This window comes from Ochlerotatus camptorhynchus, unplaced genomic scaffold (genome assembly GCF_037179485.1).
Source record: "Ochlerotatus camptorhynchus isolate MF236.1 unplaced genomic scaffold, CSIRO-AGI_Acam_v1.1 ptg000038l, whole genome shotgun sequence".
NCBI lineage: Eukaryota > Metazoa > Arthropoda > Insecta > Diptera > Culicidae > Ochlerotatus > Ochlerotatus camptorhynchus.
Genome location: NW_027040529.1, coordinates 8,795 through 27,109, shown reverse-complemented (window position 1 = coordinate 27,109; position 18,315 = coordinate 8,795).

The following is an 18,315-nucleotide window of genomic DNA, read 5'->3' as shown; positions in this document are numbered from 1 at the left end:
AAAACCTGTCAAATCCGCTTTCAGATAGTCGCAATCAGCGATTTTACGACTCGCGAGCGCTGACTCTGAGTGAACACTCACGGATCATAAAATCGCTGATAGAGTGTCACAATCAGCGATTTTATGAAAGCGAATTTGACAGGTTTCATGTGTCAAACACATACTTTGCAACCTCATAATAACATCTAACGATTTTATAATACCGAAAAACATTTTTTATAGCTCATGAGTGGAAGCAACCCTGCACAGATAAAAATTCTGAATTTTAATTGTGATGTAAACATTCATTCACGTAGACTTGTATTTCACTTCACGCAACCGAGCAACTTGCAGACAATGTTTTTTTACAAAGATGGGCTTTTGTATACAATATTTGCTACATTGCATGAACTGTGTCAGAACTTTACATGATATATAATGTAAACGTATATGATATGTGACGCTCCATTTATGTGCATCATATTCAATAGAAATTTACACAACTTTTTCGAACTGTGTGCTTATAGGTATTACCTAAATATTTTTTTTTTCTTTGGTTTGTTTTCCGTCGATCTTGTTTTCCGTGCTGAGCATCAATGCTACCGACGCCAGGAAGGCAGCTCACACACTTGGACCCTACCTTTTGACCCATCAACTCATGAGCCGGAGACCAACGGCTTTACTTCCCTTCCGTAGGAAAACGTGATCAGAGATGTTATGCCTCAGAACATCCTGGCGACGCCAACTGGGATTGAACCCAGGCCTGCTGAGGTGAGAGGTAATCACGCTTACCACTACACTGCCGGCACCCATTATTACCTAAATAGCTTCTAAAGGAAAATGTAGCTAGATTAATATACAGGGTGACTGGTAATGCGTGTTACACCCGAAAGGAATGATCACATTTGCAGCAAACAAATTGTATGGCAAGGTTGGTCGAAAACCATTCCTTACCGAATAATTGACCTATTTATTTTACATTGCCGAGCAACACTTCCACTTTTTCCTCGAGCACTCGTGGATATTAGCAAAGCCTACCAGGGAATAAGCATTACTTGGTTTCTATGATCACTCTTCGTTTACTAACCGCTCTATTGGCTCAACTCAAAATTAAGTAAAATGAACTCAAATTTTGGGTAGTATTTTTTCTCCGTGCACGGTCGTGCAACATTTTTGATTGCTTATGAATACTCGAGCAAAATGAGGCTGTTTGGATCAGTAGAAAAATCATTGCTCAATAACTCAGTTAGGAATGATTTGTTGTCCTACCTTGCAATACAATTTTTTGCTGTAAATCTGGTCTACTTTCACATCCTTTCGGGTGTAACACGAATTATCAGTCACTCTGTATATTCGGTAAATTGCGATGGTTTTTTCAGTCGAGTTTTAGTACAACACACTGAAGAAGTCTGCACATTGTAGACAAAATACGCGTTTCTGTCAAGGATAATCAAATAAGGTAATGGAATTAAATGGAAATTACTAACCCTTCTCTATTTCTTTATATTGAAGATAATTTATTTGTCATTGGGTAAAATAATACAAAACAGTACACAACAAGGCACTTGTGTAGAATACAGCAGTGTGAGCATAGCTACATATGAGTAGGGTAGTTTTATATATATATACTTGACGTTTGCATAAACCGTAGGTATTCGTAGCGGCCTTAGGGGTATGTATTACATGAGGGGCTCGGAGACCTAGTGGTGACAACTTTTGCATACTGGCCCTTCTTCTTATTTGGCTTTATTGCGTCCCTACTGGGACTTAACGCCCTCAACTTGTTCAACGTGTTCTTTCCACAGCTGTTAATTGAAAGTTTTTTAAAGCTTGTACCGTTTTTGCATTAGTATAATTGTGGTACCGTATGCGTGATAATGTTTGCACCATCGTACAAATAAGGTTCCTGTTTCACCTGTGCTATGCATACAATGCCTTGGTTTTCTTTGCATGCACGTAACCTATAGCTCATACCGTAGTAGGCTGTGTATAAAAGAAAATGATTTACTTAGTTTGACAGTTGCGCCATGACGAAGTGGCAGCGTATTCGTGATTTGTCCCAAGCGCAAATGTCGCAAAAAGACATTTCAATCGCCGTGGGAGTGTCCCGGTGGACCGTCAAAAGGGTTTTAGACCGAGAAAATAAAGGACAACTATCCGCGAAGGTGGTCACAGGTCGTCCGAGGTCAGCTCGGGTTCCGAGGGTTATCGCTGCTATCAAAAGGAAGATTCGGGTGAATCCAGTGCGTTCAATAAGGAAAATGGCAAAGGAACACGTTATCAGTGACTTTACGGCACGGAAGATCGTAAAGGAAGATTGCGGGGTGAAGTCGAGGGCACGGAAAAAAAACTCACATGATTACCAACCGCATCCGGGAGCTACGAGTCGAACGATGCAAGAAAATCTTGAACTTCGTTAAGTGACAAAAATCCGGTAATCCTGTTCACCGACGAGAGCATGTTTACCGTCGATCCCGTATCAAATTCTAGAACCGACGGGTACATTAGTTCTCTTCCGGTAAAAGACGTGGCCGACGAGCATAAGAACGTGTATCTGACCAAGCATCCTGCTAGCGTTTATAACTGATATAAGAACTCAGCACTCACCAACTACCTACTCGGAGATCAAACATACAGCACCCGGTCGACTCAGGCGACAAGAACAAGCCCCGGAACACCCAGGGTCGGCTAGCTACCGGGTAATCAGAGGGTTCCGCGATACAAAAACGAAGAACTTTCACTTTTCTTTGAACGCATTTATTCGCCACTTCCTGTATTATGTGCGTGTTGTTCTGTGTTCATAATTTCGTGTAATATGTGTCGTGTAGCCTAATCGCGTTGTTTACTGTACCGGTACATACCGCTGCTCCCGTTGATGGTGAATCGGGATGGCTGACACAGTGACCCTGTCCCATTGTGCGGCCGGAACTCTCGCCAGATTGGCGAAGCAAACGGATGACGGGCCAGCGGGTGTTGCTGGACGGTGGGATGGCTGGCGTCGTCCTTCGTTAGCACGATCGGCCGATCGTGGCAAGGCCACCTTGGTCAAGCCGAGAAGGGAAAACTCCTTTGCGATTGGAGCCTACGTTTGGCCAGATAATAGTGTTTGGCCCATGACAATTGGGCTCGGAAACTGTTTCCAATTTCACGAGCCGGCCGTGTGCTGACGGATGACCTTTTTAAGGTCCAACATAAAAGAGGTCCTATCGGATGAATACGTAATTAATTTACGGTTTCTGGTGCAGGGTATTTAGTTACCTGTACTTTAAATTTCCCTAGCGTACACTAGCTGCTGCTAGAGGGGGTCCTGGTTCTCGTTCAAAAACAGCAACCACTGCACTTAGCTTATTAAAATGCGTCTTAGCATACGGACGCCTGATATTAAAAGAGGCCGATTTTGGGCAATGGCCGTTCTTTCTCGCAATTTTCCTTCTTCCCGTCATCCTTGTTTTGTATAGTTGTTTGTAGCTCTATGGTGTTCATAACGTAACGGCACCACATTTTCACAGCGGTACAGAACCCTATCACTTATGTGGTATACTGCTGCTCTTGCACAAGAAACGTGAAGGTTCTGAATATACAGTGTGTCTCAGAATAGGTGTCACCTTTTTTCACTCTTGGTTTATTTCAACTGGGTAATTTTTACAGTGAAATTGATTATACTCATTTTGAGTGTATCCTTTTGACAGTCTATCGCTGAAGATAAATAAGCGACTCCGTTGTTTATATTTATCAGTCAACATGGAAGCCATACGCGAGTAAGTTGTGAAATTACATTTGAAAAATTTTAGACCTTGCCAGATATTCAATAACTTAAAGCAGTTCGGAGTGAGTAAGCGGTTTATATTTCGTACCTTGAAACGGTTCAAGGATACTGGGAATGTCCATATTCAACATAAAGGAGGTGCCAAACGAACTGCCAGAACGAAGGAAAAGATCAAATGTGTGAGGGAGCGAATAAGACGTAATCCGGCCGTATCTGGCCGTAAACTGAGTAAGCAATTTCAAATGTCCCCTGCTTCGATGAACAGGCTCCTCAGACATGATCTGGAATGCAATCCGTATAAGAAACAACGAGTGCACGGATTGACGGAGCGTCAAAAGCAAGCCAGGGTCCAAAGAAGCAGAAATCTCTTGGTTCGGCACGGTGACTGCGAGATTTTATTTTCGGATGAAAAACTCTTCCTCCTGCAGGACAGTCATAACCAACAAAATGATCGTGTTTATGGTAAAACTCTTGCCGATATTCCAAGAGATAAACTAGCTGTAGTACGCTATCAGAATGTATCAAAAATCATGGTATGGGGCGCCGTTTCACGAAAAGGAAAACTTCCTCTTCTTTTCATAGAACCTAACGTAAAAATCAAGACTGAATATTACTTTGAGCAGGTTTTGAAGAACCCTCTGCTTCCTCATGCTTCAACGCTGTATGGGAATGCTCCATATTGTTTCCAGCAAGACTCAGCTCCAGCTCACAAGGCAAAGAAGACACAAGCATGGTGCGCGGAAAATTTGCCCGATTTCATCACAAGCGAAGAATGGCCTGCATCTTCACCGGATCTCAACCCACTTGACTTCTTTGTTTGGGGTTATATGCTTCAGCAAATAGGCCCTACGAAGGGGCTTACTTTAGATCGATTCAAGAAACGTTTGGTTGATATTTGGGACCAAATTCCTCAGGAAATCGTGCGTGCCAGCTGCGATGGGTTTACAAAGCGTTTGCGCAAAGTTATCAAGGAAAAGAGCGAGAGATTTGAATTGAATTAATATGATTTGTTTTTATAACATGTATCTTTCAAATGAAAAATAAATGCTATAGTTTGGTTGATTTGTTTTGCTGTAATCCAATTTTGTTTTAGTGACACCTATTGTGAGACACCCTGTATAATATAAATGACAAAAACCTATGAATTTGTGACTAAACGGTTATACGTTATGGTGTTTGGATTGGTGGCTTCCGATGGCAAAAAAAATGGACCCGGTGTTCATTCCAGAAGGTGACAAGGTCAACACGGAGGTCTACATCGGGATTTTAAGTAAGTATGTTCTTCCGTGGATCAAAGAACAGTACGATTCGAAGCCAAATGTTGTATTTCAACAAGATGGGGCTCCGTGCCACACCTCGAACCGCACTCAGAAGTGGTTGCAGGAACATCTTCCGTTCTGGGCGAAGGATATGTGGCCGCCCTCCAGCCCCGATCTTGATCTGCTGGATTACTCAACATGGCGCGTCATGAAGGCCAAGGCCTGTTCTAAACGCCACCCGAGTACAGCAAGCCTCAGACAAACATTGACCCGTACCTGGAGATAAATGGATCCAGGCTACATTATTAGAACCTACCGTGCATTCCGGAAGCGTGTGGAGGCCGTAATTGCAGCACGTGGAAACTCGATCGATGATTAACATAGTTTAAGACATACTTTATTTATGCCTAGGGAAGTCGAGAAATTTTTTAACCCGAAAAATTCCTAGACCGAACCGGAAATCGAAACAAACCGCCTCCAGCATGGCTTTATAACTGCCCCTTTAGCGACTGAGCTAAGTAAGGTCCACCATCGCTTGCTCATAGTGTTTTTGTTTTTTAAGCATAACTTGATTTTTCATAATCTTTATCAAGACGAATTCCTCATCGTTTCTTCCTGTGAAGATCTTGAAAGTGTATTTGGAAGCGACCAACGCTGATATAGCACAACATGCATGAGATCACCTGTATTTGCACATTGAGGATGATCGCTATACCCTACTGCTGATCTTTTAAAATTACGGAGAAGCAACCACGGGCGTTCAATCATGTTCATTAGGGTGGGTAGCTCGCAACTGTTCTCATCTATCAAACAACACTGCATAGTTATCATAAAGGGTGTCCACGATGAAATTGCCACACACAAAATTGATTCGCAAAATTCGAGTTTTCATCCGATTGCCATCAAATTTTCAGGGATTGAGAAATAACTATTAAACTTCATTTTACCATTTTACTCGTATTTTATTTACAGTCCATACGCAAATGCCCGCACCTTGGCACCCCGGCCATAAGATTCTGCACAACCTGTGAATCAACCGTTTTTTGCATGTAAACCCATACTTTCTTCAGTTCCTCGACTGTCTTCACTACTTTAGGTCGTTTAAGAAGGTGCTGCTTCATAATCGCCCAGTACTTCTCGATGGGGCGGAGCTCCGGAGTGTTGGGAGGGTTGAACATTTTCGGCACGAAATTGACCTTATTGTCCGCATACCACTTCAGCACGTCCTTGGAGTAGTGGCATGAGGCCAAATCCGGCCAGAAGATTGTTGGGACGTTGTGGGCCTTCAGGAGAGGAAGCAGCCGCTTCTGGAGGCACTCTGTTATGTACACCTGTCCGTTCATCGTGTCCTGGGTCACGAAAGGTGCACTCCGCTTCCCGCACGTGCAGATGGCTTGCCAAACCAGGAATTTATTCGCAAATTTGGACATCTTCTGAGTGCGGACATGCTCCGGAACGCTGAACTTATCCTTGGCCGTGAAAAACAGGTTGCCGGGGATCTGTTTGAAGTCGGCCTTCACATATGTTTCATCGTCCATGATGCAGCATTCAACTTTCGTCAGCATGTTGAGGTACAACTTCCTGGCACGGGTTTTGGCGGACTTGTTCTGCTTCTCGTCGCGATTAGGGGCCTTTTGTACCTTGAACGTTCGAAGCCCAGCCTTAGTTTTGGCCTTCTGGACAAAACTTCGGCTTAGGTGCAGCTTCTTAGCCACATCCCTAACGGAGGCGTTCGGATTTCGGTTGAAGGCCCCAACTACGCGGTTGTGATTTTTGGTGTTGTACGGAATACTTTTTCCTTCACTTCTGGGCTTCCGATCGGTGGTCAACCGTTCCTCGAACCGCTTAATCACTCGCGACACCGTGGAATTCGCGATTTCCAACGTTTTAGCGATGGAACGATGCGAGAGATCCTTGTTCTCGTGATGAATGCGCAAGATTTTATCACGCACGAGCTGTTCTTTCGACTCCATTTCCGCGAGTTTTGATCACAGGACTTTAAAACTTGCAGGATGTAAATAATGCACTATGAACTAAATCCACCCAAATTTTCATTAAATTCTACCCAACTGTTAAAAAGTTAGAGCAATTTCATAGTGTGGCAATTTCATCGTGGACACCCTTTAAAAAGCTCAGCGTAAATGAAAAGTCCATCATAGAAAAATAGGCAGATATCATGCCCTTATTTGTGCAACTCTTGAACTGCTCCAAAATGAAATGCAAATATTTCTCAGTTGTGAAAATAATTCGATCGATAGTTTTCATGATTCTGGTGAGTTCGAAAAGGAAAAAAAGGAAGGAAAGAAGGAAATCAATTTATCCGTAGGTAGCGCTCTCAAAGTAAAATGATCATAATAGAACAATATGCCTAACATATCACGACAAAACTGATTAATGAATTATGATATCAAGTCAGTTCCGTAGTGATGCAACTATGATTCAAGCTATTGCCAATAGGTATAGATAATTTAAAACATAGTCACGGAATATTACTGGCAATCATGCCATCCGGTTGGTGTAAATAAAAAATGCACCTGTTTTGTGTTAAAGCAGCTTCTGGTGTTCTATCTTGATTTAGTGTGGTGTAATTGAACCAATTTTAAATAAATTTCATTAGCTCACATATAATGTACTCAGTATACCAACACTGTTCAAAGCGAAAACTGGTGTTAACATAGATGGTTTAGAGTTCACACCCTCAAGAAGTTCATTGTAAAAAAATGCGAGATAACATAATATTAGTGGTGTTTTGTACAGCGATGGGTAGCGTAAGTGATTTGTTCAAATCTTGGTATTTAGGGTTTGGGGAAATACATATTTTCCCTTTTTTGTTCAGATCCACCACGTCGATACAGCAGCAATCAACATCAACTATGAGAGTACTGATAAAGATATCAATTCTGAACTACATCCACCACCAAGTCGTGGTAAGTGCATTTTTAGGATTGTATTCAGAATGATTCAGAATATTACTATTTTTTCAAACAGGTTCCGTTGGAATTCGTTACAATGCATACAATGCACCCGAATCAAGATTTATATATGCTGCAATGGAACGAACACTTGGCTCGAAAACGATATCACATTCTGCGAATCGTGCTCAACTCATTTCTTTGACACATGGGGTTTCAGTTAGTCCAGCAGAATATATGGCAACTATATTTGAAAAGCGTACCCAATTATTAAGGACAAAAATTAGTTCCATTAAGTTGAGAAGTCCAGAAGAACCGTTAAGTTTAAGTTTAAAAGATAATCCGACCAATTTTTCTGGCAAAGAATTTGGAACCGATGCAGACAATGAGGCTAAATCATTTTTGTACAATGTGCACCAGAAAAGAGTTAAGCGTTCACATAAAGAAAAAAGTGATGAAATTGAGACCGAAAAAAACGATGCCAAAAACACTAAAGAATCAATCAAAGGGGGTTCAGATGAGGTCATAGATGATGAGGATGAGTTTGATTCTCAAGAGCATGCAACGCTAGGTGGATTTCCTGGCCGTGGATGATTATGATTGTACCACCACTAAGTCTTACAAAGGTTCGAGTTTAACAATTTATCTCCCAGTTATATTATTTATACTTGAATTGATAGAAAATCGAACATATTTATTCTTCAGATATACATTATTTCAACAGTTTTCTATTATTTCATACCAAAATAAGAAAGAATGTCCTGTTTACTGTTCCGATTCAATTGTAAACTTAAAAACAATAAAATTACTAATTTATGTTTAGAAATAAATTTACAAATTAATATTTAGTCTAATTCAGTACAAAGGCGATACGGTCTCAACGAAGCTATTCCTTCGTATCCAATAAATCACAAGTTCAACCAGCAGCATAGTTTAAGGTGATACTCTAAGGAAGCCTTAGCGTGAAATTTAAAAAGCACAAATGTCAGCTCCCACAAAATATAAAAGTATGAAATTGCTACTCCTTGGTTGCTGCACTTCTACAATCAGGGAGTAGCAATTTCATTATTATATGTTTTGTTTCATAATCTAACCTTAAGGTTCCCAGGGATATTCCCAACCATAGATGTTGAAAATATATCATCCCGAAAAGATTAATTAATTTAGCTTTATTTAGGAGGCTTTCAGCCTTAGGCTGGTTCACCTCCCACCCCGAAAAGATCCCTGACTTGATAAGGAATCAAACCCCATTTTTTACCAAGTGTTTTCCTATTAACTCGAAAAGAGTAGGTTGAGGAACTTTGACGTCTTGATAGGAGTTTTTTTTCGGATCATAAATCCACTGCGACCAGCCTAAAGGTTGAACACGAAAACGATCCGGACATGAAAATCTTGTGGAGGTTTAAAAATGCGTTTTATTTTTTTTAGTTCAATGTAACTGCTATACATTAGTAGGTATTATGCTTGTTGTAAAATCATTTTTCAGTCTTATTTCTTACCAAAGGCCATTGAAGTTTTCTTCGTACACGGCCCATTATCTTTTGCACGAACCATGTGCCCACTTGATTGGCTTCCAAATTTCATTTCCACTTGAAATCCTACTGATCAATTGTATCTCCACCCTTTTTATTCAGTATGTACTTCAAAATTGACCAGTATTCCTCAATTGGCCTTAGTTCTGGACTATTGGCCGGCTTCATCTCCTTGGGGACCACTGTGATTAGGGTTATCATATCAAAAACTTGAAAAGGAGGACATTTCATTTGCGGTTTGGAGATAAAAGAGGACATTGTTTAATCTTCTTAACCTTAAAGGAGGGCAATAAGTTTTTATCAAACGTTTTAATAATATGTGCACAATCACAACATTCATGATTTTCAATGGTTGAATAAGGATTGTTCATAACTTGTAGTCGTTATCAATTCAATTAATTTTCTCGATATACTTCTGAAAAATGGAAATGATCTAGTCTAGCTGTTTGGCATGAAACCTACAGCTTTACAGCGTCAACACCATACCACCTTTTATTATGCACAAAAATCAGGATACATGTCATCGCTGATTGAAATTAAAAAAAGGAACACCTAAGCTACTTGTTAATTGTATCACTGATTCAGCAAAGGACTAAAATCATATAGAACCAGAACGTCAACATCGAACACATGTTCAAGGGTTGTGTTCCATTTGGTGAATTTTCACCTAAATTCGACAGATGGAACATTTTCAAATAAATCTGCTTTTCCAGCAGACTTATTATTATTTATTATTATATATTTCTGACAGACAAGCAATCAATTTTGACAGACACTTCCTAGAAAATTGAGCGATTAACAACAGAGGGATTTTCGAGCATCTTAATTTAACTTCGAAGTGTCAAATTTAAGTGAAAATTTTCCAAATGGAACACAGCCGTAGATGAATTTTCACTTAAATTTGACACTTCGAAAACAAATTATGATCTGATGTTGATCGTCTGATTTTCGAGAAATGGTCTGTCAGAAATAAGTCTGATGGAATAGAAGGTTTATTTGAACATTTTGGATCTGTCAAATTTAAGTGAAAATCCACCAAATGTACCAGAGCCTAAGTGTAGCGCGGTTGATAGCTGTTGTATACTCCTGGTCTCACTATCAAATGGCATTTACTAAATACGATGAGGTTGCGACATAATTAAACAAACAGGTTCTGCAATCAACGCTCTTTGTACACAATTTTATGAGTATGTTACTGGAAAAAGGCAAGGATTAAAAAGGAGGACATTTTCCGGTAAAAGGAGGATGTAGAAAAAATATTGAAAAAGGAGGACATGTCCTCCTTTAGGATACCATATGGTAACTCTAACTGTGATGCCATTTTCACTGTACCACTGTTTGGTGGAATTTGAGTAGTGGCAGCTTGAAAAGTCTGACCAGAATAGACAATCCACCTCATGCTGCTCCAGAAAAGGCAATTGTCTCTTCCATATGCACTTCTCTTGGTAAATTTGCTGGTTCATGGTCCCAGAAGTAACGAAAGTTTCGTTTTCCAGCCTACAGATTGCTGGCCAGACAAGGAACTTTTTGGGGAATTTCGACTTCTTTTTGATCTTACATTCTTCTGGGACACTCTTCCGGTCAACCAAGGTATAACATTCCTGTTCAGTAATTTGATCGAAAACTGCCAGAAGCAAATAGATCGGTATTTTCGTTTCCTTCCTTCTTTTCCTTTATTTAACGTCGGTCTCTGTTCCGCAATCTAGTGCCAATCACCGACGGACATCGATTGCCATCCATTGACGGCAGCCGAATGTGCAGGAAGGCAGCTTCCACACCTGCGTAGGATATCGCACCCATTCACAACACACATGGGCCGGGACCAACGGCTTTACTTCCCTTCCGAAGGAAGACGTGACCAGAGATTTTTATGCCTCAGAAAAATCCCACCGACCTCGGCTGGGATTGAACCCAGACCCATTAGGGTGTTAGAAAGCAGTCACGCTTACCACTACACCACCGGCGCCGGCTGTATTTTCGTTTCGAGTGCAGGATCGAATTGCGACGTGCTTGCTCTGGTGAACAGCGTTGCCATAATGTTTTAAAACTTATCGGTATCAAAGGTTTTAAAAAATCGGTATTTATCGGTATTAACTATTTTAATTAATTTTAAATTTTTGCCGTTTTTGAAAGCGAAAATTTTTATCTTTTGGACTATGATCGGAAAATTCCGGGGAATGAAAACAACATCCACAGAAAGAAGAAAGAAGCTCTTCTGGAGGAAAGTTGAGGAAAGTTCTGAGAGAAGTCGGAAAATCATCCGCGAAACTTCCAAGACATAAATTGAGAAACTTCTGGCGAAAATTTAAAGAAACATTCAGAAAAAATTCGGATTTCACATTCAAAGGAAGGCAGAAAAGTTTCGGAAATCGGAAATAAATTACAGAAGTAGCCATTTACAGGGGAAGCCAGAAGGAGCTCGGAAAAACCTTCTGATAGAAGTCAAAAAAACAACTGGACAAAATTCCAGAACTAGACGAAAGAAATTTCTATATCAATATCAATTGAACTTCCTGGAGAAGACTAAAAAAAACTTCCTAAGGTAGATTGGAAAAAAATTCTGGAGAAAGTCGGAAGCCAGAACGCTAACGGAACAGTCGAAAGAAACAAGGACATAATTCCAGAAGAAAGAACTCTTGGGGATGTTCTAATTATCCAGAAACAACAACAATAACAATAATTATCCAGAAATTTTCCAATGCCCCTGAAGTTTTTGGAACATTCCTGAATTGTACTTAGGAATATTCTATATTTCCTCGGGCTGTTTTGGAGTACTGTGATCATCTTTGAAATACTTGGAACGTCCCTGATTATAATGAGACTACCGGAATATCTCTCATTAACTTTGAAGGTCTCTAGACTTTCTTGAAGATTACGAAATTTCTTAAGCGCTCTCACAATTATCTTGAATTTATTGTAACATCAGCATTGAAGTTCTCTGATCTTCTCGATTTTTCTAATTTTTAAAAGTGATCGACACTGTCATTAATAAGCACGAAACTTCCCATAAAATGTTCTCACAATGTGCTAATGTTCATGTAACTTCCCTTACGTTTCTTAAATTTGTATGAGCCCCTCGGAACATTGCTGAAGTGTTCGGAAATTGCCTAAATTTCTCGGAACTCCTTTAAAATTTCAGCGATTTCCTTGAAATTTATTGATCTGTCCTGATGTTCTTGGAGCTTCCAAAAGTTCTCTCAATTCTCCTGAAACTAATGGAACCGCCCTGAAAACCATTAAATTTTCCAGAAGTTCTTTGGACTTGTGAAGTATCCAAAATATCAATGATGTTTCCTTAAGTTCACTGGAGTTCACTGGACCGGGTTTTAGAATTTTAACAGAAGTTATTGAAACATTCTTCAATTTATCGAAACTTACTCAAAAGTCTGGACTTTTCTGAAGATTCAGAACTTCTTAAAAGTTCCTGCAGCTAGTGTGGATTCGCAATCAAAATCTGGAAGCTTCCCTGAAGTTCCGGGACAGTTGAAAAACTGGTGGGAAAAGATGGAAAAATCATTCGAGCGAAGGTTGAAGAAACTTCCAAGGGAAGTCGAAATAAGTTTCCGAGAGGAATCGCAAAATAATTTACGATGTAAGGTGGAAGAAAATTCAGGAAGTTAAATAATGTTTAAAAAGTATTTCCTGATTTCCCCGGATTAACAAGAAAGAGTCGTAGATTGTTTATCGATTCATGTGTAGCCAAAAACGGTGAGGAAATTGAAACATTAATCGAAAGAGTATCCATAATACATTTTAAAGATGTTTTTTTTTTAATTTTAATGGCTCAAAATATTTATTTATTTATGTATTTATAATTTGTTATTATTTAATAAAATCGGTATAAATCGGTATAAAACCTCAAAAATCGGTATTCTGAGGAACCTTATCTGTGTATCGGTATCTAGTTCGGAAATCGGTATAAATACCGATAAATCGGTATATCTGGCAACGCTGCTGGTGAAGCCATGATGTAAACAAATGAACTTATCCTGACATCCAATGTCTACTGTGATTCTATTAGCAATGGGCGATCTTAGATCGAAACACAAAAGATCGATTCTTTTGGTTCGAATAATCCATTTTTTGAATCGATCTCAAACACGACAAAACTCGACTGGATCGATCCTTTTCATTCGATTTTTGTTTCGATCCAAAAAAAATTTCAGTACGTTTGAGTTTGCAATTTTATATTGATTTTTTTTTGTCTCCATGTTTGCACATCAGTTGCCTTGAACATGGGTTCTACAAACAATTAGTGTGACAGCTCAGTAGAAACATTCACCTCTTATGACATATTTCAGATTCATCAGTCCTCTGTTATGTCAGAACTAGATAGCTATGGGGCATATCGGCAGAATTACAAAATTTCTTGCATCAGCCTGTTTTTGCACGTTCTGTCGATCTCTTTCAAGCATGAGAGGAAATCCGTAATGAATATCCCCATGTATATCCCATTGTATATATTTATCAAGAATTGTATCAAGTGTTCCGTCAGAGAGGCTATTCGCTAAAACTGGTGAAACCACACAGAATCGATATCGGCTCAATCCAAAACGCATGGCTAAATAAGCTTTCTTGGGATCCTTTTGGATGAGTTTTGGGATATCTGAATTAAGTACATATTTTCCGTACATACTTGCTTTTACACTCCATCCATCTAATCGGTTTGTATTATATGTTAATCTTACATTTTTTAAATCGTTCATGTAAAACCAATAAAACGAATATTAAAGTCTGTTAAATAACTCCCCTAATCAAGTATCCTGAGCAAAAACTTCCACATATCAAATGAAATCAAAATAGTAATTTACTATATTCTCATCACGTAGGTATGTTACACTCACAAGTTTTACTGCGTACGTACTACACAATTTATTTCTAAATGATATCAATCATCAAACTAAATGACTGCTATAAGTAAAATGTCATAACAAGATAGCATATGTAACGCTATATCAACTTAAGACTGAACTTGGCGTTAATCTGCACCAATTTTCCTATGATCCGTTATATTTGAAAAAAATTGTACCATTTTGAAAAATTGACCGATTAAAAAGATCGATTCAAAAGATCGATTCAAAATGATTGATTAAATCGGGGAATTGAGTATTTAAAAAAAAATCGATTCACTAAGATCAATTCTTGCCTCAAGATCACCCAATGCTAGATTCTATTCACTCTTAGCGTTTTTAGTGTGTCCGGATTTTTTCGTATAAGGCTGTCCACGAACCAGTTGCGATCAGCTGACTTTTTTGTTTACCAAGAACTTTTGACAGATCACAGTAGAACTGGCAGTTTATTCTCGTATGAATGTCTGCTTTGTTTATGTTTACATTCAGCACCATTAACACCAGATCACTCACACACTCTAGATTTCTAGCTGTCAGTTCCACTGAGAAACGTCTCTTGCATCACCTTATTCAACCTTTATTGTGATATACTCCGTGTCCTTAGATTAGTGCATGTCGTATTACCAACCGGTGGAAACCAAGTACATAGATGAACGTACCCCATTATATTTGAAATTGTAGTACTACACTATTAGCAAATTCGTTTATTATTCAGTTCCAACCTGGATCGGGTATCAAGATTGGGTCTGCTTGTTTTCTGACAAACGTAAGTTTGATCGTTTGTTTTTAAAACCCACCTCAGGTTGAGGTTCGCACTGACAAAAAATTCGGTTTCGCACACACCCCGTTAGCAAACGAATACGCCATATGTTTCTTTTGATTCGTTATGAAAGTTTGACAGATACAATGAGTAGGGTAACCATATGGTATCCTAAAGGAGGACATGTCCTTCTTTCAATAATTTTTCTACGTTCTCCATTTTCCCAAAAATGTCCTCCTTTTCAATCCTTGCATTTTTTTCCAGTAACATATTCATATAATTGTTTTCAAAGAGCGTTGTCGCAACTTCATCTTATCTAGCAAATACCATTCGATGGTGGGACTAGGAGCATACTAAAGTTGTCAACCCCCCTACATTTAGGCTGCGGTCACGGTTGCTGTCCATTTCGTGAATTTTAACTTAAATTTGACAGATGGAAAATTTTCAAATCAACCTGCTATTCTACCAGACTTATATCGGACAAACCAGGAATCAATTTTGACAAACAATTTCTCGAAAATCGGACGATCAACAACAGAGGGATTTTCGAAAAGTCAGCGAATAATCACAAATTTTCTGAATTTTTACTTAAATTTGACATTTCGAAAATAAATTATAATGTTCGAAAAAGTCTCTGTTTTTGACCGTATGATTTTCGAGAAGATGCTTTCCAAAATTGATTCCTGGTCTGCCAGAAATAAGTCTGGTACAATAGCAAGTTTATTTGAAAATTTTCTATCTGTCAAATTTAAGCAAAAATCGTTAAAATTCACCAAATGAAACACAGCCACACAGATTGAATCCAACATTTGTTCGATTTTGACGTTCTGGTTCTATGGGATTTTAGGTATTTCAAGCATAACTATTCAAATCGACGTATCTGATTTTGTAAACAGTTGAAGTGCCGGTCGACGATTTGTGGCAACTGCAGGCTCACTCACAGAAACTTACAACACCAGCTCGTGGGGGAAAGATTCCCCTACCTGATGATGGTGTTTGTTTGCGTGGGTGAGTTAGCAGTTAAGAAAAATCGTTGATTGAAGAGATTGTTTACAAAAGCAGATTCGTCGATAGTTACTGTTGATTTGGTCACTGCCATACTGAGAGCGAAGTGGCACGTGAAGTCGAATGTAAGGAATAATATCAATAATAGGAATTCTTTTGTATAGAACGCAAAGCAATAGCTATAGGCTGTCTTGCAATGAGCACTCATACATCTAGTTTTCACTGGAAATCCTATGTATGAGTGCTCATTGCAAGACAACCTATATTGCATGATAAAAGCGATAGTCTGTACGGGGTATTAGCATAGAGGTAACTCTAAGACCAGAAGGTCCCGAAGAAACGAGCTCAACTTTTTGGCTCAGTGCTATCTTCGGTCCCAAGCTAATCGATTCACCCCTCGAAACTTGGGAAAATCCACTAACCCCTCATTTTATCTGTCAAACTTTCATAGCGAATCAAAACAAACATTGTGTAGTACTAGAATTTTGACTAGAATGGGGTACGTTAAACGATTTGCTTGGGACCAATAGGCTACTCAAGTAGTGAGCCAATTTAAAATCGTTAGTTTCGTACTGATTGTTGGTATTAGCATAGAGGTAACTTTAAGACCAGAAGGACCCGAAGATACGTGCTCAACTTTTTGGCTCAGCTCTGGTACTATCTTCGGTCCCAAGCTAATCGATACACCCCTCGAAACATAAGAAAATCCATTAACCCCTTATTTTATCTGTCAAACTTTCATAGCAAATCAAAACAAACATAGTGTAGTACTAGAATATTGACTATAATGGAATACGTTAATCGTTTGCTTGGGGCCAATAGGCTAGTCAAGTAGTGGGCCAAATTAAAATCGTTAGTTTCGAATTGATTGTTGGTATTAGAGTCCTATGCTGAATCAATTGTAAAATTAACAGGTTGCTTAGATGTTACATGTTGGTTTCAATCAACGATGACGTATCAAGCTGAACATTGCATTAGGTCCTAAGTAACATTGACAGATTCTCTTCGTCGACTTTCTCTTTGTATCCCCACGGCCATCTTAAGACATTCCTAGGTACTTTCAGCACACATATAGCTAAAAGAAGCTTTCATCTAGCATCTAGTACGACAAATACTGTTACGTGCAAGAAACGGTTATGTGCTCATGTTATTAACGAAAGAGAAAGTCGACGAAGAGAATCGATCAATGTTACTTAGGACCTAATGTAATGTTCAGCTTGATATATCATGATTTTTGTACATGATAAAAGTTGGGATGGTTTTAAAGCTGTAAAGCTGCAGTTTTCATGCAAATCATCTGGACTAGATCATTTCCAAGTATCACAAATGAATTATGAAGGCTAGTTTGATGCATTTTTCAGAAGTACATATAACGAGAAGATGAATTGAATTGATAACGACCACAAGTTATGAACAATCTCAATTGAACCTTCGCAAATCATGAGTTTTGTGATAGCGCACATATTATTAGAACGTTTGATAAAAACTCATTGTCCTCGGGTCCTCTAGGTTGAAATGGTTAGAAAACAAACATATAAAAATTTGAAGTTCGTACGTTAACGTTTAGAGGTCGCTCATCGACTCTAAATAAATGGTAGTGTAGGAGACCCCCATGCCACGGCAAGCACGCTTCCGTAGAGTATGCGTTATAGGTAAAAATACATCGTTTGTGAGTATTCCTCAAACAGATCATGGAACGTCAGATTAACCTCATTTGGTGTAAGCAACTTTTTCAAAACATAGTGTATATACATAATAATTATTTTTGTCTAGTTTTTAAGCGATATGTTTACCATTTAATGTGTTTTGGTTCAATATAGTCGTTATTTCAAAAGTGGTTTTTTTTTTTTTTTTCTGTTGGGTACATTACCACTGCGACCATTTATTTGATCTATTGTAGTATATTCCCCGGTTTTTTGTTAACCTTATTAGGGTGAAAAACTACTATTAGAAGTAACCATCAACGCCTAACTTTAGGTATATTCCCAGCAAGGAATTATGTGTCGTATGAAACGCACTACCTTACTAGGAGATGAACACCATATTTCAAAGGGCTGTAGTAGTCCCTTATCAAAGAACTTTTCCCTTCTGTTAAGAAGTGCTGCACAGTTGCACAATAAATGTTCGGAGGTTTCTGTTTCTTCGTTACAAAACCGACAAATATCATCATCAACTTTTTTAATTAGTCTTAGATGATATTTGGCTGGACAGTGCCCTGTAATTAGTCCTATGTAAGTACATAGGTCTTTTTT